The 13,115-nt window shown below is 44.4% G+C and overlaps 6 non-coding genes and 1 pseudogene across 6 annotated transcripts; all 7 read right to left on the bottom strand.

Annotated features, from left to right (window-relative positions):
- Positions 1-57: 57 nt before the first annotated feature.
- LOC141234577 (U2 spliceosomal RNA) lies at positions 58-251 on the bottom strand. The gene has a single exon (XR_012300540.1). It is a non-coding gene; the product is annotated as a U2 spliceosomal RNA (small nuclear RNA).
- A 6,194-nt stretch (positions 252-6,445) lies between these two features.
- LOC141234441 (U2 spliceosomal RNA) lies at positions 6,446-6,636 on the bottom strand. Its single transcript, XR_012300420.1, has one exon. It is a non-coding gene; the product is annotated as a U2 spliceosomal RNA (small nuclear RNA).
- A 1,115-nt stretch (positions 6,637-7,751) lies between these two features.
- LOC141234348 (U2 spliceosomal RNA) lies at positions 7,752-7,942 on the bottom strand. Its single transcript, XR_012300329.1, has one exon. It is a non-coding gene; the product is annotated as a U2 spliceosomal RNA (small nuclear RNA).
- A 1,115-nt stretch (positions 7,943-9,057) lies between these two features.
- On the bottom strand, positions 9,058-9,243 carry LOC141234564 (U2 spliceosomal RNA). The gene has a single exon (XR_012300531.1). It is a non-coding gene; the product is annotated as a U2 spliceosomal RNA (small nuclear RNA).
- Positions 9,244-10,035: 792 nt separating this feature from the next.
- Positions 10,036-10,127, bottom strand: LOC141234655 (U2 spliceosomal RNA; annotated as a pseudogene).
- A 1,115-nt stretch (positions 10,128-11,242) lies between these two features.
- LOC141234347 (U2 spliceosomal RNA) lies at positions 11,243-11,433 on the bottom strand. Its single transcript, XR_012300328.1, has one exon. It is a non-coding gene; the product is annotated as a U2 spliceosomal RNA (small nuclear RNA).
- A 1,115-nt stretch (positions 11,434-12,548) lies between these two features.
- LOC141234563 (U2 spliceosomal RNA) lies at positions 12,549-12,734 on the bottom strand. Its single transcript, XR_012300530.1, has one exon. It is a non-coding gene; the product is annotated as a U2 spliceosomal RNA (small nuclear RNA).
- Between the last annotated feature and the right edge of the window lie 381 nt (positions 12,735-13,115).

Genomic DNA, 13,115 nt, shown 5'->3' with positions numbered 1-13,115 from the left:
AAAATGAACAAAAAACATTGAATTCAATTCTTTCTGATTTTAGAAACTGCATTAAAGAAGGGGTGCACCGGTCCTGGAGATACTGCAATACCAGGTCAATGCGTGGAGTGGACAGAGCAAGCTCTTTTTCCATCTCCCTGTTCTAAAAATCCATTTAATATATGGTCCCCAGATAGGGGACGTATCAGATATTAAACTGATAAGAACAGATTTTTTTTTTTTTTTTTTTTTTCTTTTTAACCAAATCAGATAGGCCGGAGCATAAGCTCAATCAAATTGACTTACAAAAGCCTTTCATTGACACTTAGCCTTTCATCACACTTGGTATATAATCAAAAATAAAACCAAACCTTATCATCAGGTACATTATACACTACTAATTAAACTTTACCAAAAACCTCCACTTTTTAAACTTCCAGATCCCTTCAGCATCTATAATACTTCCACGTTCCTGATCCCAGAGGTATATTACATACATACGTGACAGAATCAATCTCAAACATTCATTAAATGACATTTTCTTCCTTTTAAAAACTAACAAATTCCTCGCATCCCACAAACTTTCAATTACACACACCACCAACAACCATAAAATCCTATCCTTAATTCTACTACATGCACCCATCCCAAACATAGCAAGTTTTCAATTAACATACTTTACACCCACCAATTCCTTGCAAAGTCCCCCTATACCCTTCCATACATCATATGCAAAATCACAATCCCATACCATATGTCTAACATGCTCTCTCAAACCACATCCATCCCTCGGGCATACCTCAGATTTAACTAAATCCCTCTTCTTTTGCACATCTCTAACAGGCAAAATGTCATGCAATATCATCCAAGCGATATCTCTCTGTCTGTTAGTCACACCATCTATACTTAATTTTCTCCACATCTCGGTTACTTCCTCCCCTCTCAACCCATTGATATTACATACCACCTCACGCTCACGCACCATCCTAATGACTTTCTTCTTTTGCCTAAAATCACTCATGTTAACGGACAACAAATCATACTTCCTTACAAATTTCTCAACACAACCATACCATACAGGACACTTAAAAGCAACAGGCACTCTAGCATCCCTTTTGACCCACTTTAAGCCATAAAGCATCCATCCAGCCGAATACTTCATCATATAAGCACACTTATTACTTTTCCCTAGAACCACCACCACCATTTTCACGTAACTAATCCCTAAAAAGAAATCAATATTTGGAAAATCCAAACCACCATTTACACATAACTTATAGACATATTCCCGTTTCAATTTCTCCATGCGACTTCCCCAAAGAAAATTAAAGATGAATTTCTCAGTTTTCCTAATTTTCTTAAAAGCAGCAGGATATACATTCGCAACAAACAACAAAATAGGCAAAATAACCGCCTTAATAATCAGAACTTTCCCAGTCAGAGTTAATTCTCTCATTCGCCAAAAATTCAACTTGCGCACCACTCTCACCCCACAATCTTCCCAACTCTCATTTCCTTTCAAATCATCATTAAACTTAATCCCAAGCACCTTTATTGCACCATCCTCACACCTCACACCATTCATCCATACATTCCTCTCACCAAAACATTTAAAGGAACTCTTAGTCCATTGACCTTAAAAGCTGAGACACTACAAAACAAACTTAATATCAACCTTGCCCTACTCATCGCAGCCATATTCCCACTCACAATCACTACATCATCCATGTAACCTAGAATTCTCACATCCTTTCCATTACTCCCAGGAATCATCACACCTCTCATAACCTTATCCTTCCTAACCATACACATCAACACTTCAATCACACTAATAAACAAAAAAGGGGACATAGGGCACCCCTGACGCACTCCTGATTTAATTCTCACTTTCTCACTCAACCACCCATTCACCAAAAATTCACTTGAAACATTACAATACAAACTCCTAACACAGTTTACAAAATTCCTGGAATAACCCATCTTAGACAAAACCTTAAACATAAAGCTATGTGACACACGGTCAAAAGCTTTTTCAAAATCAACCGAAAACAACAAACATTTCTGCTTACGACTCATACAATCCCCAATCACATCACGCAACAACACCAAATTTTCAGTCATACTTCTCCCAGGCACTGCACACACTTGATCTTCATCCACCACACCGCCAATCACTTCCCGCATCCGGCTAGCCAACAATTTACTAAACACCTTATAGTCTGCATTCAAAAGGGTGATTGGCCTCCAATTCCCCAAATCCTTTTTATCACCTTTCTTATGAACCAAAACCACCACCCCATCTCTCATAGATTCACTCAACATATTCTCCGTGAACATATACTGGCACACCTCCAATAAGTCATTTCCCATCGTGTCCCATTCCTTAACATATAACTCCACGGGCAGTCCATCCTTCCCAGGTGTTTTATTCTTACTCGCAGACATCACCACTTTTTTAACTTCATCCAACACAATTACATCATCCAATATTTCACGTTCATCCTCACCCAAACAACCTTCTAAACACCCCAAAGCGTCAGTCAACATCCTATCATCAACCCATTTTTCCCCATACAACTCCTTATAAAACAACACCACCTCCTGCATCACATCCTTCCCACTCACACACACCCCATCACCATTCACCACCTCATCCATATCTACTTTCTTCCCAAAAACTTTTTTGAAAAAAAACCTTGTGCATTTCTCATTTTTCTCCAAATGTTCAATCTTAGAACGGTAAATAATTTCTTTCCCTTTACCCTCAATATATTTCTTAATCTCTTCTTTCACTTGACACATCAAAACATCCACATCCACTCCAATCATCCTTAACTTCCTCAGCCACTCCAGTCTAGAGCTTAAATCATTAAATTTTACTCTATTCATTGCTGCTTTCCTCCTGCCCCTTTTTCTAAAGAAAAAACCAATCTCACTCTTCATCCAGTCCCACCACTCAAGCACATTCCTGAAATCACTTTTTTTATCCCTCCACCTAACATACATTCGCCTAAAATCACACATGATCCTATTATCTTCCAGCAAACGCACATTAAGTTTCCACACGCCACCACCATATACAAAGGAAATCTTACCTTCTAGACGTGCCCTCAAACACACATGGTCAGAGAAGGGAACATCTTCCTGCTGGAAATTCCTACAAATAACATTTTGTGAAGAAAAGAAGATACGGTCTATTCTAGACTCTATGCCTCCCCTGTCGGCCTTATAGGTCGCAGGAGGTGGATTACCTAAAAAAACTTCCGCAGCATCCTGTAAGGAAAAATCCGCCACAAGACTCTTGAGTCTTTTACCTGTAACATCCATCTTATCCCCCTCCGTCACACAATTGAAATCTCCAACAAAAATTATTGGCATTTTGCCAGATAAAAAAAAACATAATTTCTCGAAAATTTCCAGCCTCTCCCCTTTATCTATTGGTGCATACATATTTACCACCCTAACCCTCCACCCCCTACAATTTAACTCACATATTACACACCTCCCCGCCTCCACCACCATGTAACTTTCTATCTTAACACTATAACCCTTCACCAAAACACCTACCCCACAATTTTTATTACATACAGAACCAGACCACACACTTTGACCTAAAGGCCATGCATTTTCACTTAAGGGATCGGAGATCCCACACTCCTGGACACAGTATACGTCCGCATCCAAGTTGCTCAAGTAGTCCAAAATTGCCACTTTTCTCGACTCAGATTTAATCAGCCGAACATTTAGCGACAAGATGCTGAGAGCAACTTGGGCACCCATCTATTAATTTGATGTGGCAGGTCACGACAACATGCCCACCTGTACATCATCCTAACCCTTCTGGGGGTAGGACGCTGGACGTGCAGATATCGTAGTTTGTGCCTTCCCCCAAAAAAGACACATCTTGGGGATCGGATGCAGTAGGGTACACCCGGGCTGGACTCACACTGCAATCACTTAAAGGGGAAAAGGATGGTTCAGTTTTCTTCTTTTTCTTCACTGAAGCGCCTCCATCTTCATCTGAACTATAATCCCGCCGCTGGGGGTCAAAGTCCCCCTGACCTCCCTCCTCCTCAAGGTCAGAAACGACATCGCTCCAGGCCACATGCGGTGTTCTGGTCAGATCAGACTCCTCTTCCCCCTGCAATGTAACCATCATGTCTGGAATTTCAGCCTCCAGATCCTCCACCGGGGCCACTTCCATGCCTATACGATCATCAGTTATCGTCTCAGACTCACTGACATCTGAAGCCACAGACGCGGCCCTCTGCACCGGTGGCTCAGGTGCCAGCTCCATATTTCCTCTTACATTCACACGAACCAGTTCTGGAAAAGCAACCCGAGCCTCCTCCTCATCCAGGAAAGCCAGAGTAGATATCGGAGCAGTCGGAGTTGGAGCAGTCGGAGTTGTAGCTGTGGGTGCAGGAGATTCATTTCTTCTCCTTCCCCTTCCCGCTGCCCCCGCATATGAACCAGGATGGAATATACAGTCTCTGAAGGCATGCCCCTTCTCTCCACAGAGGTTACAGACTATTTCATTTTTGCAATTATTGGAAGAATGACCCACCTCATTGCACTTCCTGCAAATAATCTGTCTGATGTCGCATGCTTCCTGAGTATGGCCATACCTCCTACAATGACGACAAAACCTGGGCGCATTGGGGAAGAACAGGTAACCCCGCTCACTCCCAATGGAAAAATTTGATGGAGGATAATGTATACCCCCTGGTTCATCAGGACTTTCCCGGAACTTGACCATGAAACGATATTTACCGGTCCATAGTTCCTCCTCATTCATGACTTTTACTGCCACCTTGGTAATATAGCAGTGCCTATTTAGAAAGGCATAAATCAAAGCCAAGTCCACATGTGGGTTGTACATGAAAACAGTCAGAGGTACCTCTTTGGAGCAATACAAGATGACAAAAGTCAGCCCATCCAAATATTGATTGTCCAGATTCTTTTTCAAACAATCATAGAAATTGTTGCAAACAGCCATAGAAGTAAATACAAGATTATACTTGCTTTTGAATTGCTGGAGGCACAAGATTTCTTCCTTCTTCACTTCAAGGAGTCCAAACAAAATCTCCTTCACCACGAAGCTGAGGGTAAAGATTCCTTCTTTGCCTTCTTCCACATCAATCTGGATTCCAAACTTCACTCGAGCCTCACCGGGCCCAGCGTATCGAATGCGTCCCATTATCGCTAGTCGTGTCTACTGGCCAACTCCTTATAGCAGCAAGTGGCTTAAGCCATAAAATGGCGATGCCACAGGGCAAAGAGTTAACGCACAGACAGCCAAATGACTAGACCCATTACAGATCTGAGCCAAAAGGCCGAGAAGCGATAACCAGAATTGGTTTCAAACTACGGAGCCACCCAAGGATCCTGAAAAGTCCATTTGTGGAGATGAGCTCCTGGACTCCCGTTAAGAAGACATGTTGTCAACCTCTAGATCCCTTACATGCCTGCACTTTTCGGCTTGCTGCTGCTGCAATCCACGCGTTTTAGATCTGCATAACTCCACCTCTTTAAACACAGCACCTTCACCCCCTGCTGTTCCCACCCGCCTCAACACCGTTGGAAGGGAGGAGAACCAATTAAGGCGGGGGGTGGGGTGGAACGAGCAGCTGTCTACCCTTAGCAGGAGGGCTCCTGATTACAAACCTCTCCTGCTGCTGCTGCTGCTGCTGGCTGTCCAGCAGCAGACTGAAGGTGGCTGCTGCTGTGCACAGGTATATAAAGGCTCAGAGCCTATTATGACACGCGCAGCCAGCGTTCCATTGCCACATTCCATCTACTGCAGGCAGGATACCTGGCTGGCTGAATGTCGCTGAGAAGCTCACAGAGACCGCCATAAGCAACAGTTTAACAGAATGCCACAGACTAATCAACCAAACTTTTTGGGTTGGGTTCTCTTTTATAGTCTGCAGGCATTAAATGAAAGAAGTCAGTGTTCCAGCAGAAGGAGACAACGTTTCAGAAAAGGCATTGTAGCAAACCAAAAAAGAAATTTTAAGCGCAGCAGAGTAACCAGCGCACATACCTGTTAGCTCAGGTGAGTTTAAAAGGCTGCTGTTGATAACAAGGGCATTTGCTAAATAGATGGTGTGTGTGCAACAATATACTGAAAGGTCAATTATATTGTGCAGCTTATCTCACCACCTGTAGTTATTTAGGTGAAAGCTCCAAAATGCTTGCCTAATATGTCTGTTTATCCAAAAGGAAGTAAAAAGGGAGAGCTAGAAAGATAGCATTGCATCACATTACATGGCAATGCAATGCACAGTTGCTGAAGTTGAACCAAAATGAGCTTGTAATCTGGCTTCTGCAACTTTGAACATGAAAAATCCAATGAGGAGAAGAAAAGCAAAGCCAAAGAGTCCATCCCAAAATCCGACAAACAAGCAAAATGAACAAAAAACATTGAATTCAATTCTTTCTGATTTTAGAAACTGCATTAAAGAAGGGGTGCACCGGTCCTGGAGATACTGCAATACCAGGTCAATGCGTGGAGTGGACAAAGCAAGCTCTTTTTCCATCTCCCTGTTCTAAAAATCCATTTAATATATGGTCCCCAGATAGGGGACGTATCAGATATTAAACTGATAAGAACAGATACTACACTTGATCTTAGCCAAAAGGCCGAGAAGCGATAACCAGAATTGGTTTCAAACTACGGAGCCACCCAAGGATCCTGAAAAGTCCATTTGTGGAGATGAGCTCCTGGACTCCCGTTAAGAAGACATGTTGTCAACCTCTAGATCCCTTACATGCCTGCACTTTTCGGCTTGCTGCTGCTGCAATCCACGCGTTTTAGATCTGCATAACTCCACCTCTTTAAACACAGCACCTTCACCCCCTGCTGTTCCCACCCGCCTCAACACCGTTGGAAGGGAGGAGAACCAATTAAGGCGGGGGGTGGGGTGGAACGAGCAGCTGTCTACCCTTAGCAGGAGGGCTCCTGATTACATACCTCTCCTGCTGCTGCTGCTGCTGGCTGTCCAGCAGCAGACTGAAGGTGGCTGCTGCTGTGCACAGGTATATAAAGGCTCAGAGCCTATTATGACACGCGCAGCCAGCGTTCCATTGCCACATTCCATCTACTGCAGGCAGGATACCTGGCTGGCTGAATGTCGCTGAGAAGCTCACAGAGACCGCCATAAGCAACAGTTTAACAGAATGCCACAGACTAATCAACCAAACTTTTTGGGTTGGGTTCTCTTTTATAGTCTGCAGGCATTAAATGAAAGAAGTCAGTGTTCCAGCAGAAGGAGACAACGTTTCAGAAAAGGCATTGTAGCAAACCAAAAAAGAAATTTTAAGCGCAGCAGAGTAACCAGCGCACATACCTGTTAGCTCAGGTGAGTTTAAAAGGCTGCTGTTGATAACAAGGGCATTTGCTAAATAGATGGTGTGTGTGCAACAATATACTGAAAGGTCAATTATATTGTGCAGCTTATCTCACCACCTGTAGTTATTTAGGTGAAAGCTCCAAAATGCTTGCCTAATATGTCTGTTTATCCAAAAGGAAGTAAAAAGGGAGAGCTAGAAAGATAGCATTGCATCACATTACATGGCAATGCAATGCACAGTTGCTGAAGTTGAACCAAAATGAGCTTGTAATCTGGCTTCTGCAACTTTGAACATGAAAAATCCAATGAGGAGAAGAAAAGCAAAGCCAAAGAGTCCATCCCAAAATCCGACAAACAAGCAAAATGAACAAAAAACATTGAATTCAATTCTTTCTGATTTTAGAAACTGCATTAAAGAAGGGGTGCACCGGTCCTGGAGATACTGCAATACCAGGTCAATGCGTGGAGTGGACAGAGCAAGCTCTTTTTCCATCTCCCTGTTCTAAAAATCCATTTAATATATGGTCCCCAGATAGGGGACGTATCAGATATTAAACTGATAAGAACAGATACTACACTTGATCTTAGCCAAAAGGCCGAGAAGCGATAACCAGAATTGGTTTCAAACTACGGAGCCACCCAAGGATCCTGAAAAGTCCATTTGTGGAGATGAGCTCCTGGACTCCCGTTAAGAAGACATGTTGTCAACCTCTAGATCCCTTACATGCCTGCACTTTTCGGCTTGCTGCTGCTGCAATCCACGCGTTTTAGATCTGCATAACTCCACCTCTTTAAACACAGCACCTTCACCCCCTGCTGTTCCCACCCGCCTCAACACCGTTGGAAGGGAGGAGAACCAATTAAGGCGGGGGGTGGGGTGGAACGAGCAGCTGTCTACCCTTAGCAGGAGGGCTCCTGATTACATACCTCTCCTGCTGCTGCTGCTGCTGGCTGTCCAGCAGCAGACTGAAGGTGGCTGCTGCTGTGCACAGGTATATAAAGGCTCAGAGCCTATTATGACACGCGCAGCCAGCGTTCCATTGCCACATTCCATCTACTGCAGGCAGGATACCTGGCTGGCTGAATGTCGCTGAGAAGCTCACAGAGACCGCCATAAGCAACAGTTTAACAGAATGCCACAGACTAATCAACCAAACTTTTTGGGTTGGGTTCTCTTTTATAGTCTGCAGGCATTAAATGAAAGAAGTCAGTGTTCCAGCAGAAGGAGACAACGTTTCAGAAAAGGCATTGTAGTAAACCAAAAAAGAAATTTTAAGCGCAGCAGAGTAACCAGCGCACATACCTGTTAGCTCAGGTGAGTTTAAAAGGCTGCTGTTGATAACAAGGGCATTTGCTAAATAGATGGTGTGTGTGCAACAATATACTGAAAGGTCAATTATATTGTGCAGCTTATCTCACCACCTGTAGTTATTTAGGTGAAAGCTCCAAAATGCTTGCCTAATATGTCTGTTTATCCAAAAGGAAGTAAAAAGGGAGAGCTAGAAAGATAGCATTGCATCACATTACATGGCAATGCAATGCACAGTTGCTGAAGTTGAACCAAAATGAGCTTGTAATCTGGCTTCTGCAACTTTGAACATGAAAAATCCAATGAGGAGAAGAAAAGCAAAGCCAAAGAGTCCATCCCAAAATCCGACAAACAAGCAAAATGAACAAAAAACATTGAATTCAATTCTTTCTGATTTTAGAAGCTGCATTAAAGAAGGGGTGCACCGGTCCTGGAGATACTGCAATACCAGGTCAATGCGTGGAGTGGACAGAGCAAGCTCTTTTTCCATCTCCCTGTTCTAAAAATCCATTTAATATATGGTCCCCAGATAGGGGACGTATCAGATATTAAACTGATAAGAACAGATTTTTTTTTTTTTTATCGAAAGCCCGAATTCGTGTACAAAACCCGAGTGCGCTTAAAAAAGTGACAAGTGCCACAAAAAAAGTGCACTAGGATGCTGGTCTTCTTGAAACCCTCTCCAAAAGGAGAAGGGTCCCCCAAACCATTCCCCGTCCCTCCGAGCCAGAAGGCCACAGCGAGGAACAGGGACAAATAGCCACCTCCAGCCGGAGCCAGAGGCGACCCAATCTTACCCCCAATACCTGCCCGAGTTCTCACCCGAGCAAGGCACTGGGAGCCAAAGACTGTGCTCCCCTCCCGGAAGAGGGGAGACAACAATGCTCTCCTCCCGAAAGAGGAGAGTCAGGGGGGTTCAGGGGGGAGCGGAACCTGATGGCCACACACTCCCCCCCTAGACCTGCCAAGAGAGGAACCCGTAAGGGAACCGCATCCCGACAAAATCCTAGTAAGAACGTGGACACACGTGAAAAAGTGGACACACAGTGACAAAAAAAATTAAATAAATAGTGAAGGTTTCACAGTATAATACTGCCCGGACCTTCGACCGGGAATTGAAAAATTCCCCATCCTAAGGCCAGAAGGCCCGGAATAAGGGTGTGTGTGAAGAAAGAAATATTGAAGTGCTAGTGCAAATGTGCCATAAACTCAAGTGGGGTTCCCAATCCCAGTGAGTTAAGGCACCCCAGGGTCACCACTCCTGGGGCACTTCACACTTCGGGCTTTCGATCTTCCCCGGCCCAATGGCGTCGATCCTAGGGGGCCATGCTTTCCACTAGATGACTATATTAGCCAACTGGCGTACTAACAAGTGCCTAAACCCCAGTGTGCATAATGTATCAATCTACTAGGGCGGCCAACATCCAAAACCGCCTTTTCGAAAGATACTACACTTGATCTTAGCCAAAAGGCCGAGAAGCGATAACCAGAATTGGTTTCAAACTACGGAGCCACCCAAGGATCCTGAAAAGTCCATTTGTGGAGATGAGCTCCTGGACTCCCGTTAAGAAGACATGTTGTCAACCTCTAGATCCCTTACATGCCTGCACTTTTCGGCTTGCTGCTGCTGCAATCCACGCGTTTTAGATCTGCATAACTCCACCTCTTTAAACACAGCACCTTCACCCCCTGCTGTTCCCACCCGCCTCAACACCGTTGGAAGGGAGGAGAACCAATTAAGGCGGGGGGTGGGGTGGAACGAGCAGCTGTCTACCCTTAGCAGGAGGGCTCCTGATTACATACCTCTCCTGCTGCTGCTGCTGCTGGCTGTCCAGCAGCAGACTGAAGGTGGCTGCTGCTGTGCACAGGTATATAAAGGCTCAGAGCCTATTATGACACGCGCAGCCAGCGTTCCATTGCCACATTCCATCTACTGCAGGCAGGATACCTGGCTGGCTGAATGTCGCTGAGAAGCTCACAGAGACCGCCATAAGCAACAGTTTAACAGAATGCCACAGACTAATCAACCAAACTTTTTGGGTTGGGTTCTCTTTTATAGTCTGCAGGCATTAAATGAAAGAAGTCAGTGTTCCAGCAGAAGGAGACAACGTTTCAGAAAAGGCATTGTAGCAAACCAAAAAAGAAATTTTAAGCGCAGCAGAGTAACCAGCGCACATACCTGTTAGCTCAGGTGAGTTTAAAAGGCTGCTGTTGATAACAAGGGCATTTGCTAAATAGATGGTGTGTGTGCAACAATATACTGAAAGGTCAATTATATTGTGCAGCTTATCTCACCACCTGTAGTTATTTAGGTGAAAGCTCCAAAATGCTTGCCTAATATGTCTGTTTATCCAAAAGGAAGTAAAAAGGGAGAGCTAGAAAGATAGCATTGCATCACATTACATGGCAATGCAATGCACAGTTGCTGAAGTTGAACCAAAATGAGCTTGTAATCTGGCTTCTGCAACTTTGAACATGAAAAATCCAATGAGGAGAAGAAAAGCAAAGCCAAAGAGTCCATCCCAAAATCCGACAAACAAGCAAAATGAACAAAAAACATTGAATTCAATTCTTTCTGATTTTAGAAACTGCATTAAAGAAGGGGTGCACCGGTCCTGGAGATACTGCAATACCAGGTCAATGCGTGGAGTGGACAGAGCAAGCTCTTTTTCCATCTCCCTGTTCTAAAAATCCATTTAATATATGGTCCCCAGATAGGGGACGTATCAGATATTAAACTGATAAGAACAGATACTACACTTGATCTTAGCCAAAAGGCCGAGAAGCGATAACCAGAATTGGTTTCAAACTACGGAGCCACCCAAGGATCCTGAAAAGTCCATTTGTGGAGATGAGCTCCTGGACTCCTGTTAAGAAGACATGTTGTCAACCTCTAGATCCCTTACATGCCTGCACTTTTCGGCTTGCTGCTGCTGCAATCCACGCGTTTTAGATCTGCATAACTCCACCTCTTTAAACACAGCACCTTCACCCCCTGCTGTTCCCACCCGCCTCAACACCGTTGGAAGGGAGGAGAACCAATTAAGGCGGGGGGTGGGGTGGAACGAGCAGCTGTCTACCCTTAGCAGGAGGGCTCCTGATTACATGCCTCTCCTGCTGCTGCTGCTGCTGGCTGTCCAGCAGCAGACTGAAGGTGGCTGCTGCTGTGCACAGGTATATAAAGGCTCAGAGCCTATTATGACACGCGCAGCCAGCGTTCCATTGCCACATTCCATCTACTGCAGGCAGGATACCTGGCTGGCTGAATGTCGCTGAGAAGCTCACAGAGACCGCCATAAGCAACAGTTTAACAGAATGCCACAGACTAATCAACCAAACTTTTTGGGTTGGGTTCTCTTTTATAGTCTGCAGGCATTAAATGAAAGAAGTCAGTGTTCCAGCAGAAGGAGACAACGTTTCAGAAAAGGCATTGTAGCAAACCAAAAAAGAAATTTTAAGCGCAGCAGAGTAACCAGCGCACATACCTGTTAGCTCAGGTGAGTTTAAAAGGCTGCTGTTGATAACAAGGGCATTTGCTAAATAGATGGTGTGTGTGCAACAATATACTGAAAGGTCAATTATATTGTGCAGCTTATCTCACCACCTGTAGTTATTTAGGTGAAAGCTCCAAAATGCTTGCCTAATATGTCTGTTTATCCAAAAGGAAGTAAAAAGGGAGAGCTAGAAAGATAGCATTGCATCACATTACATGGCAATGCAATGCACAGTTGCTGAAGTTGAACCAAAATGAGCTTGTAATCTGGCTTCTGCAACTTTGAACATGAAAAATCCAATGAGGAGAAGAAAAGCAAAGCCAAAGAGTCCATCCCAAAATCCGACAAACAAGCAAAATGAACAAAAAACATTGAATTCAATTCTTTCTGATTTTAGAAACTGCATTAAAGAAGGGGTGCACCGGTCCTGGAGATACTGCAATACCAGGTCAATGCGTGGAGTGGACAGAGCAAGCTCTTTTTCCATCTCCCTGTTCTAAAAATCCATTTAATATATGGTCCCCAGATAGGGGACGTATCAGATATTAAACTGATAAGAACAGATTTTTTTTTTTTTTATCGAAAGCCCGAATTCGTGTACAAAACCCGAGTGCGCTTAAAAAAGTGACAAGTGCCACAAAAAAAGTGCACTAGGATGCTGGTCTTCTTGAAACCCTCTCCAAAAGGAGAAGGGTCCCCCAAACCATTCCCCGTCCCTCCGAGCCAGAAGGCCACAGCGAGGAACAGGGACAAATAGCCACCTCCAGCCGGAGCCAGAGGCGACCCAATCTTACCCCCAATACCTGCCCGAGTTCTCACCCGAGCAAGGCACTGGGAGCCAAAGACTGTGCTCCCCTCCCGGAAGAGGGGAGACAACAATGCTCTCCTCCCGAAAGAGGAGAGTCAGGGGGGTTCAGGGGGGAGCGGAACCTGATGGCCACACACTCCCCCCCTAGACCTGCCAAGAGAGGAACCCGT

Source organism: Phyllobates terribilis, unplaced genomic scaffold, assembly GCF_046119375.1.
Source record: "Phyllobates terribilis strain yellow unplaced genomic scaffold, ASM4611937v1 Scaffold_636__1_contigs__length_917067, whole genome shotgun sequence".
NCBI classification, from domain to species: domain Eukaryota; kingdom Metazoa; phylum Chordata; class Amphibia; order Anura; family Dendrobatidae; genus Phyllobates; species Phyllobates terribilis.
Note: the sequence above shows the minus strand (reverse complement) of the source record. Positions and strands in the feature narration are given on the sequence as shown.